This window comes from Equus przewalskii, chromosome 14, assembly GCF_037783145.1.
Source record: "Equus przewalskii isolate Varuska chromosome 14, EquPr2, whole genome shotgun sequence".
In the NCBI taxonomy this organism is placed as follows: domain Eukaryota; kingdom Metazoa; phylum Chordata; class Mammalia; order Perissodactyla; family Equidae; genus Equus; species Equus przewalskii.
Genome location: NC_091844.1, coordinates 84,927,977 through 84,945,176, shown reverse-complemented (window position 1 = coordinate 84,945,176; position 17,200 = coordinate 84,927,977). Strand labels below are relative to the sequence as shown.

Here is a 17,200-nt window from a genome sequence, read left to right as displayed (position 1 = left end):
ATCACAACAGCCCCTCTCAGGTTAGGAAGGCATTTCACTCTGGACTTTCAATTACAAACATTTCAATTTTCCACCAAGTCATCGCTCCAAGGATTGAGACTCCCCGAGTATTCTCCACACAGGGGTTACCTTTTCAGAGGAGAACTTAGTGCATTTACATTGCCCCTCCAGAATTATCTACGCAATAAAAACCATGCTGACTGCTGCATCACACATATTTGTAGACATTCTCAATACACTCGGAAAACTCACAAGTGACTCCATCTACTGTCTCAAACTGGCCATGGACTTCTTTCCCTGTGAGCAGGTCTGGACCAAAGAGAACTAAGAAAAGCTGAGCTTACATTAGCAAAAGCCACAGCTGAGCAACCGAGCTCAGGAGTCTGCTGCCCGGGGTGGACACACAGCCCTGCTTTGGACCAGCTGTTCCACTTGAGTCCACGACTTAATGACTTTACCTCTGGGCCCTTCATCTGTATAGTCATAATAACAGTCTCTGACATAAGTTTGTGGTGAGGATTAAATGAGATGTGGTGACCAGTCCTGGAACCTTCCTGTGATGTTAGCAGTTATTCTTATTGCTAGGAAACAAGTTATTATTATCCCTCAATATTGTATAAATCCAGACTAATCAGAGAATATTTAAAAAGAACAAATGTATTATTGCAACTTGAGTCTTCTTGTCACATGAATAATTGGACCATGCCCCTGCTTTTAAGGAAGGATACAGGGTTTGAGAAAAGAACTAAATGCTATTTGTCTGCATTATGAATGGTTCCCACCTGGAAAGAAATGTGGCATATAGGGGTGGCATAGGATGTAAAGGTGAATAAGTCTAACTCAATTTGTAGCTCTGTAGCCTAAAAGTTGTGCAACCTTATGCATGTCACTTGGTCTCTCTGCAATTCTATTTGCTATTTACGGAATTTATAATAAGCACCACCTTACAAGATTGTTATGAATAAGTAGGATAAAAGTGGTGAAGTTATTTTGTAAAGTGAAAAGTCCTTAAAGTTGGGCTTAACAGAATTCACACAGAAAAAAAAGATTTTGGTCATTACCGAGAACTGGGCTATTTAAAAAGTATGTAGCTAACAGTTGCATAGAGTTTTATATTTTACACAGTACTTTGGCTTTGATATCATATTTAATCTTCCTCAAAAGCCTGAAAACTAAACAGGCCATGTATTACTGTTGTTACTAATATTACTGTTTTCAACTACACAGTCACTATCAATACCTCTCAGGTAGCGAGGGGAAGGAATTGTTATCCAGTCTTCTGATCTTTTTCAATTTAATGAATGGATACATGTAATACTAATGAGACAATGGTGATTCTAAAAGCTTAACCAGAGAGCATTTGGGTAATCTGAGCCTACTAAAGAGAAGAGAGTATAAAAATGAGAAAAATATACGTCAGCAAGGAAACCTTGACCAAAATCTGGCCTTAGCCATAAGACAGCAATATGATAAATATAAAGAAAATTTCAGGAATTCAATTTTGTGGCAACCAAAGAATGGATGAAAAAAGTCAGTGATCTAAAAAGACCACAACAGAATGCGATCTCACGAGTAGTAAGTTTTGTTCAGGACGCTTCTCAGTTCTAGATGTTCAGAGTGGAGGATCAAAGCCTGGTATTCGGACAACAGGTGTCTGAATTGAAGTGAGATGGTGTTTACTATCATGGCTTGATGGAGTTCATCTTTCAGATGATTTAACTTCTTTATTTAAAAGCTGCCTTGGGGCTGGCCCCGTGGCCGAGTGGTTAAGCTCGTGCATTCCGCTGCAGGCGTCCCAGCGTTTCGTTGGTTCGAATCCTGGGCGCGGACATGGCACTGCTCCTCAAACCGCGCTGAGGCAGCGTCCCACATGCCACAACTAGAAGGACCCACAACGAAGAATATACAACTATGTACCTGGGGGCTTTGGGGAGAAAAAGGAAAAAATAAAATCTTTAAAAAAAAAAAAAGCTGCCTTAACCTCTTTCTGTAAGCATGCGGCACATGAACAGACAGTCACAGCTCTCCTCTAATTGTGAGCATCCATTCAATCTATAATCTGGTTTCCTAGATAGATTTAAAAACTGTGGGGTTTATCTTCCAACTAATGTTCCACTTTAAATTAACTGTCAGTTCCCATTCGGGTTAATAAATTAGTCAGGTCATCCCCACTGCCCCAGCCCATTCTTCATTCAGCATGTTTTTTGTATCTAAAATGTCCAAGACACCGTTCTAGGCATTAGCAGGAAAATGTCTTAGAAGACAAAACCAAGTTTGGGTAAGTTTCACAAACCACTCAACTAGTGGCCGAGTCAGAAATCTGAATGCCATCCTAGATGAATCTGTCTCCTCCTCCCCTCACCACATCCACTCGGACCACCAACCTCACCAGTAATATTTTCTAAAAATCTCCTGAAAACCTCTGCTCCTCTCCATTCCCCCTTCTACTCCTCTGGTCTGGACACCTGCAAAATTTGAAGGAACAATCCCAAGACCATCCTCACTTCTGACACCAATTGCATATCTAGGGGTTCCCAAGACCACTCTGAGTTTCGTTAATGAGCTAGAAGGACTCACAGGACTCATGGAAAGTGCTTGTACTCACTGTTACAGTTTAGTACAGATAGAGGTCACAGATTAGCAGCAGCCAAGGGAACTGGTGGACAGGGTGGAGTCCAGGAGGGTTCCAAACACGGAGTTTCCAGTTTTCCTCTCCCACTGGAGTTGTGGGCAGCTTACTTTCTCAGTAACGATGTGTGATAATATGCACAGAGCATTACCATGCAGAGCAGCTCACTTGAGCCTTGACGTCCACTGTGTTTATTGGGCTGGAGCATGTAAACCTGATTGGCTGCCCACATGACTGACCTTGGTCTCCAGCCCCTCCAGAGGTCAAGATAATACCGTGTGACCCAAAGCCTCCACCCTAAAACATGTTGTTGGACTATCAGGATGTGTGCCAAGGCCCCCTGAGCAAAAACACTCCTGTTAGGTATGACATTCCAGGGCTCAGAGCTTATCTCCCAGGCACCAAGGGTAAATGCCAGACTTCTCTTAGGGGAGAGTTCATTTCTTTACCACACAATGCCTGAGTATCTCACTTGGAGTCATGCAGTATTCTTTTAACCCATTTGCCTGACTCCAGGCTTCTCTCTCTCCATTCCATTCTTCATCTTTTTGACATACAAGTATTCAAATAAACCAAATGTTATTAGGTTGCTCATCTATTAAAGTTTGCTGAGGGATTCCTCATTATCCTTAGACTAAAGTTCAAACTTCTCAACATGGCTTAAACTCTCTACGGGAGAGAAGAGATAAGCACAGAGTACTTATCAAGATGGAGGAATTGTAAACCACTTTATATTGTATTTATTTTTTAATAAAAAGAGTACTATCAAGAACCTTCCAGAAGACAGAAGTTACCTGCACAAGACACTTTGCTCAGGAAATCCAGCATGTGGGAAGATTGGCATCAAATGAGAAAGAGGTGAATCAGTGACAAGGAGAATGAGCTTTAGTCGATGGTGTGTTTTTCTTTACCAGGACTGAAAATGGACTATGTGAAGCCCATCACCAGTCTATCAAACGCAGTGTCAGGGAAAAGGCAGAATGGCACTGTACAACAAAGATGGGCTTTGGAATCAGTCCTTTCAATGACAACTGTGCCATATACTGAGTAACTTTGGGCAGCTTACTGGACTTTTCTAAGCCTTAGTTTTCAGATCCTTTAATGCTTGTCGAAATGCTTATCTTACAGATTTGTTGTGGTAAGTATATAATGAATTATTGTACTTTTTATATGCCACACTATGTTTAAAACGGTCCTAAGTCTTGAGGGAACAACAAACAAGACACACCGAATCCTAGTTCTCAGAGAGCTTAAAAATCCCTTGTCAAGGGGTTAATCTTCATAATATATAAGGAACTCACACAACTGAACAATAGAAAAACAAACAACCCAATCAAAAAATGGGCAGCGGATCTGAACAGACATTTTTCCAAAGAAGATACACAGATGGCCAATAAACACATGAGAAGATGCTCATCATCACTAATCATCAGGGAAATGCAAATCAAAACTACACTAAGATACCACCTTACACCTGTTAAAATGGCTATAATCACTGACTAAAAATAACAAATGTTGGAGAGGGTGTAGAGAGAAGGGAACCCTCAAACACTGCTGGTAGGAATGCAAACTGGTGCAACCACTATGGAAAACAGTATGGAGATTCCTCAAAAAACTAAAAGTAGACCCACCATATGACCCAGCTTTCCCACTACTGGGTATCTACCCAAACAATTTGAAATCAACAATCCATAGTAGCATATGCATCCCTATGTTCATTGCAGCACTATTCACAACAGCCAAGACGTGGAAACAATCCAAGTGCCCATCGAATGAGGACTGGATAAAGAAGATGTGGTATATATATACAATGGAAAACTACTCAGCCAGAAAAAAGACAAATTTATCCCATTTGCAACAACATGGAAGGACCTGGAGAGAATTATGCTAAGCCAAATAAGCCAGTCTGAGGAAGACAAACACCAGATGATTTCACTCATATGTGGAAATATAAGCAAACACATGGACAAAGAAAACAGTTCAGTGGTTACCAGGGGAAGGGGTGTGGGAGGTGGGCACAGGGGGTGAAGGGGAGCACTTATGTGGTGACAGTCAAGAAATAATGTACAACTGAAATCTCACATTGATGTAAACTATTATGAACTCAATAAAAAAAAAATCCCTTGTCAAAGTGCTTGGCAGAGTGGGCATTAAAAATAAATTTTATTTATTTTGCTCATTTGCAGAGATCCTCCAAATAAAGTCTCACCTCCAGTCTGCGGACTGGCTCCTGGTCTTGACATGGGATAACAGGGCATAGCCTTTCCTGAGGACTCCAAAGGAAGATCTCTTTTCGATGTTTTGATTATAAAGAAGTTGCAATTCACTAGTGATGTTTTAAAGCACGTGTGCTCCGATGTACTTTTGAATCCTCTAAAGAGCCAAGGAGGGAGAAACAGTGTCCTCAGTGAATGGTGGCCAACTCAGGTGGTCTGGAGCCTCTAGAGTCACATGGGCCACCAGGCTGTATTTAGGGCTGTGTGTTTGCTAAAAAATCTCACAGATGACTTCGGCTGGCCCTGCCTGGGTGGCTGGAACATGTGAGCACAGGAGCCTAATGGCAGTGCTCAGGCAGAAGAAAGAGAGCAAGGAAGTATAGTGCTTAAGAGAATGGGCCTCAGGGTCCAAATCCTGGGAATCTCTGCTCTCCAAGAGGTTAGCTCCGGGAGCCAAGCTGCGTTCCTATACGTCTCTGCTCTAGCATTCCTCTATCCTTAAAATGGGGACAATAATAATTCCCTTCCCACTTGTCATGAAGACTAAATAAAATGATGCATGTATGCATATGCCTTATGTCTGATACAGAGTAGATATTTGATAAACATTAAGGCCAATTTTCCAAAACTGAATGAGGAGCAATCTGGAAACTTCTGCAGAGAGCAGGTGGAGATGAGCATGCAATAAGGCTCCGGAGAACTTCCTTTCTGCTCAAAACCTGAAGAGAGAAGAACTGGAGCTGATACAAAGGACTCAGTAACGACACCATGTGGACACGAGCTGTGGGGGCCGTTGGGATGCATTGAGTTCACGTGATGGTTAAACATATTTGAAGGAGAGAAGAAAAGCAATCTAGCTTTTGCTTAGGAATGATCTGGGAGGGCCCAGAAGGGACCTGTTACTTGACTCTCTAGGAAGCTGCACAGTGATTGATTTTCATGTCTCTGAGAATGGACTTCAGCTTTGCACTCAGATAGAAGAAAACGGACTTTTGTCAGATTATGTCACTGGCATCTTAAATATCCATCATGTCTTGAATGCAACCAGAGCCTCCTCAGGCCCCGTGTACTTGGGACCTGAGTCACAGATGCTGTGGTGCAGGGTTTTGACCTTCTTGGCTCCTATTAGTCGTGGTCACCAGAGACAGGCTGTGGCTTCTCCAAGGGCATGTCTGTCTCATGCTTTCCCTTGATCGCTGATTTTGTCCTCTCTCTTTTGTGATGTAAAGAGAAAAGAATTTATGGCTTTTGAAATTACACCTCTTCAGGAGATGGGCACACGTTTGATAGCAGGAATAAAAATAAAGCATCTGATGGTAAACAAGTTAAATCAGCCATAGATAGCTATTTCTTGGTCTTTTTGCTATTTTCTTCCTTTATTATCTTTTGTGTATAAAGCTCCAACTTTGTTAATGATTAAAAATATTTTTTAAGGTGAAATTTCCATTTCAATTCAATAAACTTTTGTAAGTGCCTTCTATGTGCCAACCATGGGATTGGCCATCCATTGGACTGATTCTCTCTCCTCAATTTACAAGACCTGAAGGAAGTCAGTGTATTACTGTGACACAATGTAAGTGTTGTATAGAAGTGTGTACCAGGTACAATTTCAGTACATAAGAGGGAGGGGTTGGATCCATGTTCACAAGTCACAGAAGGTACACAGAGAGGAGAATCCTGAGTTAAATATTAAATGATGAGCAGAAGTTGCCCCTGCAAATAAAAAAGTACAGATCTGTGGGAAAACAGCTTGACTCATGAAATGCAAGTAGTTCAGCCTGACCTGTTTATAGAACCTGAGAGAAGGCACAGAGGGAACTGAGGCTGAGAAGGGACCAGAGTCCAGCCCAGGGAGGATCTTGAATATCAGCTGAAATGATGTTGGCACCATCTTGTAGGTGATGGAGCGACAGCTACAGGTTTTAGCGGGGCAGGGTTATGATCACATGCTGATGAAACATAAAGCAAACATGTCATATGAGCACCAGAGGTGTCTTATTAAATTCAAACTCATTTTTTTATCTAATATCCACTTACCATTTCCATATCTCTTAGTCTGGGAGGTATAGAAAAAGCACTCAAAAATGGAACCCATTGTCTCAAGGGATCACTTTCCAAATTGTAGAGGATCTGACAAGGAAAGAAAGAGGAACAGGTTTCCCATTAACTTTTTTAATTGGCATAAAGCCGCATCGATGACCTATGCCAACAGCAATGAGGAAAATAACTTTATTTCTTCTTGAGAACCCTCCGCTTCCCGCTCACAGCACAGGTATCATGAGTCATGGCCTCCCACCTGCGTCTGTGGTGCATCCAACCCACACAGGCTGCAGCGGTTCCCTAGTTCTCTGTGATATTTCCTGAAACTTGGGTGGGTCACTTTTGCTTTGACTTGGTTCCCAGATCCCAGAGACAGAAGAATCTATGCAGCCTGTGGCTGGTGATATCAGACCCACAACCAGACCTCGTCTGGGAACAGGTCAGCAACCTGGGACTCTAGGTCCTAGACACTCCCCTAGCATCACACGGTAGATGTTCTCAGGACATTAAGTGTCCGAGGAATTAATGATTGTTTGGGACAATCATAGTTACTGATCCTGTGGCTGCATATCTCACAGCTCTGGCCTCGCCCAGGATGGCCATGACCTCCACGTGCTTGCTATTATGTCTCATGTCCAGTTAACTTTTAACCTAAATGACATAAGTGTACATTTTTAAACCAGTTGTAAACTCTGAAAAAATTATAGAATGATAATGTCATCCTATTTACATTCTCCCTGCATATCACCTCCTCAGTTCCAGAATTCAGACAAATAACGAAAAGTTTCAATGGAAAGAACATTCTTCTTTGTTTTGATCTGTGAAGAGCCCAAGTTTCAAAAATCCCTCTCATTTTGTACAATTCATTTTCCTCTGTCTGTCTGTCTGGAGAAACCATAGTTTGCTTAAAGGATGATATCAGAACTGGGTAACCTCAACTGCTCTTACCAGGCACTATCCCAAATGGCAATAGTGAAAGCTTAGAAATGATCTCCCAGTGGCAATGAGAACAGTGCAGCTTCAACAAGGGCATGAAAGCACCAGGACTGGTTCTGCTGATGAGTGCTGTGGAATTGGGGATGGGATTGCTTCATTTCTGGCTGCAGCATCAGGCCCCTATCAGGGATCCAAAACGTACGGAGCATCTACAACACATCAAACACTTTGCAGGGGGCTTCAAACATGTGGTCTAATTCAATTGTCACAAAAAACTTCAGCGTGGGCATTACGATCCCTCTTTTAGAGAAAGAGGAGCCAAGCTAAGGAACTTGCCCAAGATTGTATTTGGGTGAGCTAGGATTTGGACCTACATCCATCTGGCCTCGAAAGTCATAATTTTCCACTTGACTGTTTTTTCTGCAGCCTCAGAGATAGGAATAGACATTTCCAGGCAAAGACATTTAGTTCCGAGGACTCAGGGAAGTCAATCAGACAAATGGAGTTAATTAAAACAATAACAATGACAACTAAAACAAATAACCAGGAAAACAATTTAGTTTAATACCTAAACTTCCCAAACTTTGTCACTGTCCTTATTTAGCAGGGATGTCGAGAGGCATACAATATGGCTTTTAGGTCGCTGAAACTCTCAATCAGGTGGAGAAGAAGATATATACATAAATAACTCAATCCAATTCATCCAGTCATTTGTTCATTCATTCATTCATCCATGCCTGGAGCTATAGTAGGCACTGAAATAAAGATATTGAACAAGTAGACCCAGTCCCCACATTCAGGGAGCTTGCAGAGCAGCAGAGGAGATATACATGAAATAAATGTAAGCCCAATGTCAGCTGGGGTCACCAATGCCCTTCAGATCCAGAGATTCTGCCCAAGTTCCCATCTCATATGCTATGGAAATTCCTTCATTTCCCAAGATCTCGGGAAATTCCCGGGAACTTACAGTTCATCTAATCACCTTTGGCTCCCATTTTTCATTTGAGGGCTTACTCTTTTACATGGGCTGACAGGCAAACACAAACTTCTAATACATGCTCGACCCTTCGTGGAAGAACAGCATCTCTCTCAGAGCTTCCTTGGGGCTGCCCTATCCAGCAGACACACACCTTCTCGTGATGACTGAATGGCCTGCGCTGAGGACAGACTCCCCTGTAATTGGAAGGCTCCTCTTCCTTTCCTGCTGTCTCCAGCATGGTTCTATAAATTACTCAGAACCTTTGCTAATCTCTCTTCTTTCTTCTCCTTTCTTTGCCCTCTCTACTAGCCCCAAATTCCAGTTCATAGTTCATAAATGCTCATTTTATCTCTCTCCTTCTTGTCCCTCCAACGCAGTTGCTTAGAGCCCTACCTGCTATTCCTGGGCATCTGATCAAAGTTCCTAAACAAAAAGTACCCTTCTTTAGGCATTTCTAGCTGAAGAAGTAACACTATTTCTCACCCCAATGTGTAAAAAGTTACAAAACTAATGATACACCTGATGGTGACAGAAAAAGAGCAGGATGCTATGAGAGTTGTAATAGGAGGACTCGGAATAGGCAAGGTTCTGCAGAGGAAACACACAAACAAACTAACTGAACTAGCTGAAAACAGTGAAGTCGATTTCTCATGTGCCTCACAAGTCATTTGCTGGTCCACAAGGATGCCACTCTTAGTAGTCACTCAGGCATCCAGGCTGATGGAGATTCTATCTCAACCCATAATCGTAAGAGCTGGGATGAAAAAGAGAGCATGGCTAACCACACACTACTTCTTAAAGCCATTTCTGATCACTACCGTTGACAAACACAATGCTCACTTTCACTTGGCCAGGCCTTTTTCAATGGGAAGAGAAGTGTCCTCTACTCGAGAGGGAGAGCAAATAGCTACAAATGACAATACGGTCTCCCACAGTCTGCCATTCTGATCACAAATATTAATTTCATTCCCCTTTTTGCTTGCAAATACATGAATTCCTTACGCAAAGGAAATAGCTCCTCTGGCTCTGGAGATCTATACTGTATACTAAAAAAAGAAAAACAAAGATGAAAATTCTCTCTCTACAAGCAATACATCAATGATGGAAGAGAGACTGCATAATTTCAATAAACACTCTAAAACCCCATTGACAGACGTTGCTTTACTAAGACACTGTTCTGTTCCTTGGTCCATTGATCAAATTCTTCCTTGGTCCCACCCTCCTTTTAATTATCCTACTTGGACACATTTGAAGAGATCAGTATAGAATACCTCTCCTGAAGACTCAGCAGATTCTTAGCAGGCTTCCTTTCTGCATAAGGTTGGACGCCTAAGACACAATTTAAGTCTTAAGGATCACTCTGTTTTAGTTCAGACTAGTGTCCTCTTAGTAAGACAGTTTCTCAAAAATGGTGTCAGTCTCTTTTCCACTTTATTTCAAATAACTACATCCAAAATCTCTTTTTGGATCTGCATTTTTTTCCCTCTAGACTTAACTGCTTGTACCTTGAGTCTACTGGATTTCCAAAGAAGAGAAAAGGTAATTCTGTCTCTATCTGAACCATTTTATCCAATTGAAAGTAATTCAGTAAAATTTTACAAGGTTTAACAAAGACTTCAATGTTTCTCAGGATTTGGCCCTTGTCCCTGGCTCGATTTTAACCAACCTATGGGGCTCAAAGTTGGGAGACTAAGAATTGATTGCATCTTCCAACCTTTCAATTTATTGATTATAGGTTTTTCATTTCTTTTTCTTCCTGTTCGTAAATTGGACAATTCTTTCCTGATCTTATCTCTTCCTCATAGACCCTCCTTAAATGCAAATATTACCAAAAAACTCGTGCCACCAAAAGTCTGAATTCCCATTTACTTGTCTAAAGCTATGTATGATCTTCTTAGAACATATTTGCCTTCCCATTTCCCATGGATGGCAGTTTTCTAAGTGTTTCACTGTGATCTGACATGGGTCACCATCCTTATAAACCCTAAGATTTCCTTACTTTTCACTGTCCAGCTCTGAAGCCAGGGCCACATGTTCTGCTCACCACAGTCAATCAGGGTCCCACACTGACAGGTATTCCATCTTTGGCACATGTGTTCGAGATCTCAGGGTGGAAAAGAAAGAGAGTATGGTGAATAAAGTGTCAGCTCTTAAATCTTCTAGCTGGAAGTGACATGTATTTTCCACTGACATTTCATCAGTCAAAGCTAGTCACGTGTCTAAGCCATGAGATGTTTATGGGGTGAAGGAGGGCAGTGCCCTCCTAGGGAGAAGGCGTAGATATGTTTGAACACAGAGGGGAAAAAATCTAGTATGAAGAGTTAGGGAAGACCTTTCTATCGGCATGATATTTAATCAGAAAAACAATTTGGTGTCAGCATTTTGAGTAAAGGCTTCAACATGTGCTACATACCCAAGACAAGAAACATTGCACAGTCTCAAAGAGACAGCCCACATGGAACGAGAAGATGGGGCGACTGCTGGCAGGGGCCAGATAATGACGAAATGTCATAAGTACTTTCATAGAAACACACAAAACTGCCATTGTGAGGGGGAGAAAATATTCAGATTTCAGGAATTTTGAATGTTTCTTGGAGAAGTAGGACAATAGATACTGATTAAGATTTTTCAGATGGAAGTTTATTTGGGAACTTTTAGAGTAAGCATTGGTATTTCTCAAAAGCAGCAACCAAGTAGCCAAACCCAGCTTTCCTGGGGTGTAAAAGGAGGGCAAGCAAAGTAATAGCTAACTCCAGAGGCTTGGCAGTGGGTGTGGTGACCAAATGGAGCCTCAAGGCTACACAATGAAAGGATCACTAATTGCTGGGTTTGCTTTCCTTATCACAATTGTTCAGTGTGATTCTTAATCCACACCAGGAGGATTCAAACAACAGGAGTAGATTCTCTTTAAATGCATAATCTTAAACCTCAATTGATACTAATTCCTGGCACTAAAACTATGTTTTCCCAGTATTGTATTTCCATATCCTCTTGTTACTGAAATCTCTACCATTCTCCCACATGCACTCTCAGACTCACTGAAAATAGAAACCATCGGGCTCATAAATCCTTGTATTCCCACCACTGAACCAGTGGCCTGTCTATACATGCACCTACGTTTTCTTTCCGCCCAAGATTAAAAAGGAAGCCAAGTCCATTCTCTTATCAAAGCCAATCCTACCTATCCTCGAATTCCATCCTCATTCACTTTCCCAAGGACTTGATCCTTCAGTTGTTTTCTTCTCTCTCCTACCTCATTAATCTTTCTTTCTAATGTATCATTCTAATCAGTAGACATACATTGTCCCAGAATTTCCCATCTTCAGAATGAAAAAAAATCATTCCTTGACCTCCTAGCACTTGTTAGCTAACAGATTATTTCTCTACTCCCTTTACATGTTCCTTGAGAATTGTCTAAGATGCGGTCTCCATTTCCTCTATTCTCATCAATTTTAACCGAACGTTGGGACTTCCTGCTCCAATTATTCCTTTAAATCTGCTCTTGGTCATCAGTGAACTCCATGCCTTCCTGGCAATTCTTTTACATCTCCTTCGCCACTTTCATTCTACCAAACCCCTGGGGCTTGCAGTTTCTCCAAGCTCAGAACAGTTTTCTCTTCGCGCACCTTCCTTTTGGATGAGTACATCAACTCCTATACTTTGTTAACTGATATAAATACAGGCTCATCAATTATGCATCTAAAATATACTCTGAACCTGTTCTCTGTCCTCCGTCCTAGTTTCTACCATCTTAGTGCAGGTTGCCATTAGCTCTCACTCAGATTATTGCCAACATCCTCCTAACAGGGGTCCCAACTTTCTCTTCTCTAATTCATTCTCCAGACAGTACTGTTCTTAAATTATAAATAAGATCATGTTACTGTCCTGTTTAAATCCTTCCAATGCTTCCTACCCTTCTTCTCACGCCCCTCAGAACCATGGCCCATCTCACCATGGCCCACAATGCTGGGCATGACCTGGCCGCTGCCCATCTTGCTGACCTCACCTCTTACCACACTCCTATCTGGTCACAACTCTCCAGTTAGCTCTCTGACCCTCAAACATACTGAGTTGCGTTTTTTCCCCTCCTCTATGTCCTTATGAATGCTATTACCTCTACCTTTATTGGTTTCTGTCTCCCTTTCATTTAACTACTTCTGCTTCTCATAGTTTGTTCTCAGGTTAAATATCCTTGCTCAAAGAGGACTTCCCTAACCATCCATCTGTCCATTTTTTCTTAACTTAGCTCTTTTTTTATTTGTTGTACTTGATGCAAACTGTCAGTGATTTTATCCAATTGACTGTTCTTTAAGAATATTGTTGCTGCATTGTTTTGTTTTGTTTTAGTCTCCTCACTAAGATATATACCCTAAAAGGGCAGAAGCCACATATCTTTTTCTCCATTTTATCCTCAATGATGGGTACATTGCCTGAAACACAATAGATATTTGTTGAATAAATGAAATCCAGGAGCATAGCCCAAGGCCAAGGGTTGCTCTAATTTCGCCATCTGTGCCAATCAAATTAAACTATTTGTGCAATTTTCAGACTTTGAAATACATTGAATTTAGGTGCTACAAAGTGATGATGATTTCTTTTCTCTTTCTCCTTGCTCCCCCATCCTACTTTTAGAGCTTATCTGCAAGGCTGACATAAATCCCATAATGATGATACATATGCTAAAGTCAATAGGAGTTTCTACCGATTCTTCATGTTACTCAACAAATTAGAGAATAATTCTATTTAGCAAGGAGAAGATGGCTCTCTCATCACATTAAAATATATTAAATAAAGATTCATTTAAGTAGAATCTACTAGCACAGTATATTAAAGATAAAAATGGACAATAGACTCAAGAAGAGGCAGTATTTCTCCTGACTATACTTTCTATTGTGTGTGGGTACTGAGAAATACATTCTGGACTAACTGTCTAAATTTCTATGCTGCAAGTCATAAGCAGAAATCATAGGAACAGACTTTCGGAAACTCTTATATGGCTCGCCCCTTCTCAGGCAACCCAGGAATTCCACTGACCATAAAATGAGGCAAGACACAACCAAGAAAATAAAAATACACAAATGCTGATGAACACCAGCCCAAATCCTCTTGCTCAGTAGATGTACCTGCTGAGTAACAGAGTCGCACGCTCGCTCAGTGTGTACATGGCCTGGAACACAATAAATATTTGAAGCTTTTCATTCCCCCTTATCTGTATCTGATTCATAGACTCCCAGCCTACAAAAATGGTAAAGCCAGAGAGCACATATGGAACAGACTTATATCGTGCGATGTTGGCCTTCTAGGAACAATTTTTAATCAAGAAACTAGACAGTGTCAGGAAGAGCTCATGTAGCTTGTGTGGAATTTCCTATAAAACTAGGCTCAAAAAGGAATTGCAGACTGCTTCTAACTCTCCACCATTGTCAGAGAAGCTGACCAATCGCAAGATTCACACTCAAGATAACAGAACAACACTAGATGACTACTTTGCACATGACAGGAAATAAGGGAGTGCTGTGCATGTCAATCTGAACTTAGGATCAGCTACGAAAGACAGAAACTGGCAGCACCCAAGTACGTTAGCCCAAGGATGTCCTCAAACCTGGAAGAGACAGCTCATCCCGGATGAGAAATACATCATGTAATCTATAAAACACCAAAGCAAAAGAAACAGGAATGTGTAAATTAACAAAAAAAAAAAAGAGAGAGAGAGAGAGAAAGAAAGAAAAGAAGGAAGGAAGCTATCTCTTATTACAACACATGGGATGCTGTTATGTTATTCTTGTTGCATGCCATCAAGTTGGCTCTCACTCCTGGCAACCCTATGAATGAGTGATGCCCGGTGTCCTCTCCTCAGTAGCCCTCCCCAGCTCCTGTAGACTCACGCCTATGGCTTCCTTTACAGAGTCAGTCCATCTTGTATTTGGTCATCCTCTTTTCCTGCTACCTTCTACTATTTCCATTATGATTCTCATATTATTGTCTTTTCCAAAGAATCCTGCATCTCATGATGGGCCCACAGTAGGACAGCCTCAGTTTTATCATTTTTGCCTTCATTGATAGTTCAGGCCTAATTCGCTCTGGGACCCACTCATTCATCTGTCTAGCAGTCCAGGGTATTTGTAGAGCTCTCCTCCAACGCCATATTCCAAATGAATCCATTATTTCCTGTCACTTTTTCACTCTCCATCTTTCCTACCCGTACATAGTAATTGGGAATATGAGCATATAATCTTGGCCTTGTTCTCTAGTGACACTTCCTTACACTTGATGATATTTCCTAATTCTTTCTTTACTGCCCTTCCAGGTCTGTGTTCTCATGGTTTCTTGGCTGCAGTCTCCGTTTAAATTGATGACTGAACCAACGTAAACAAAATCTTTAACAATTTCAATGCCTTCATTGTCTGTGTTACAGTTGTGTGGTTCTTTTTTTGTTGTGATCTTTATCTTCCTGATGTTCAAACGCAGCCCTGCTTTGGCACTTTCTTCTTTCATTTTCTTTAGAAGTCGTTTCAAGTTGTTCTGCATGACTGACTGACTGCTGCTTTCTGCCGGTAAGATGGTGTCTTCTGCCTATCTTAGATTGTTGATATTTCTTTCACCAATTTTCACTCGTCCTTCATTGGAGCTCAGCCCAGTTTTTTGTATGATATGTTCTGTGTACTGATTAAGCAGACAGGGAGATAAAATGCACCTCTTTGCTTAACGGAAACCGTTCTCCCTCTATATTCTGTCCTGGCAGTGGCTTCCTGCCCACAATCCAGAGTTAAATTCATCTCATAAAGTATTCCATTTATCAAAGAATAACAAATAGATATAAACTAGACACTGATTTCATGAAATTCAAAAAATAAAAAGTCAACTCCAATGAAAGTAAAAAGAATGAACTAAAAACAAATAAAAATATAGAAAATAATAAAACAGATAAGAAATTTTAAGAATCAATCTTTTGACATAATGAACAATGAAACAGCAAATGAAAATAAAGGTGTTAGAAATAATAATGGGGCTATAACAGCAGACACAACAGAGTGCAAAACCTGAGAGGCTGTCAGACACAGGGTTAAATGCCAGTTACTTTTACAATCTTGTTTACTGGATAATTTCCTGGAAAATTTTAAGTTGTCAAAATAGTAACAAGAATGATTAGACTACCAATAAGAACAATACTATGAATTTATTTTTTTTCAAAATTTTAAGAAAAGATTAATTCCAAAATATTTAATACAATCCAGAGCATAGACAGAAGCATGCACTGTTACCCAATTTGCTTTGCAAAACTTTTAAAACACTGCTATCAAGATTTGAGAAAATATAACAATAAAAACTGAACACTGGGATTAAAGATACATTATTAAGTTTAACATTTTATTTTACTTTTAAAACATGCAAATTACATTTGTTCACCACCACTGCAATATAGCTCTAATGTCTTTTCTTTGATATGTCTATTGATCAGAATTCTGTGTTATGTTTTTAAACAAACATGTCATCTGAATTTCAAGTTTCGGTTTCTTAAAAGTGCAAAGTGAATGTGAAGACATTTAGAAAGCAATCTAAGTCCAGAAACTTCACGATGCAGGATTAGAGAGACTGTGGGAGAAACTGTGTAGATGTCATTAATATCACAGGTTCTGGAGCAGGTCCTGTTAAGCAATAAATGTACGGGTAGCTTTAGCCATTATAGATGCTCTCCATATGAGAAACCTCCTCTAAACAACTGATACTGTGAAAGTGGAGAAGGAAATGAAAGATTAACCAGCGCTCCTGAAGGCCAGCCCTCAGACATCTGTCCCACCGCAGGGGGTGGCTCTTACTGTGTGCAGCCACCCCAGCACCCCAACCCCTCAGTACAAGAGCAAAGATGTGCACACTGAGGATGCTTGTCTGACAACCTGTGTGTAGCTCAAGGTCGGCCATGCATCTCTTCATACAGACTGTCCTCCCTAGGGACAGCCTGGAGAGGAGCAGGAAGGAAAGGAGAGGGTGATATGGAGAGAAGTCACTGAGGGGCAGCAGTCCCATCAACTCTGTAACTCAGAGCCTGAAAAGCCCTCCCTCAGGAGCTGGCTGAGAGACTCAGCAGCTGGTCCCCCAGCAGAGCTCACCTGTGCTCCGGGCTGAGCAGGATGCAGCTGAGTAATGCTGGCTTACCAACTCTACCCTCTACTTGTGTAGTCATACAAGAAGAAGAAGAAAAAAAAAAGAAAAATCTTTCAATATGATTTTTTTTAAATGGTGCTAAAGACTTTAAAGTCTTATTTTTTGCCCTTTTACCAGATAGCTAAGAGTATCTGCATTTCGTATGAAGCATGGATTTGCTTTGGTTTTTGTTGTTTTTTTCCCCTCCTAAACGAACTCTTTTTGATAATCAAAAACTCTTAAAAATGTTGTTTATTT

At 40.9% G+C, this 17,200-nt stretch overlaps 1 long non-coding RNA gene across 1 annotated transcript; it reads right to left on the bottom strand.

The window, feature by feature from the left end:
- Positions 1–4,764: 4,764 nt before the first annotated feature.
- On the bottom strand, positions 4,765–16,940 carry LOC103549690 (uncharacterized). The gene is made up of 4 exons (XR_011526772.1): positions 16,909–16,940; positions 10,800–10,904; positions 6,883–6,975; positions 4,765–6,558 (listed from the first exon to the last, which is right to left on the bottom strand). It is a non-coding gene; the product is annotated as an uncharacterized lncRNA (long non-coding RNA).
- Between the last annotated feature and the right edge of the window lie 260 nt (positions 16,941–17,200).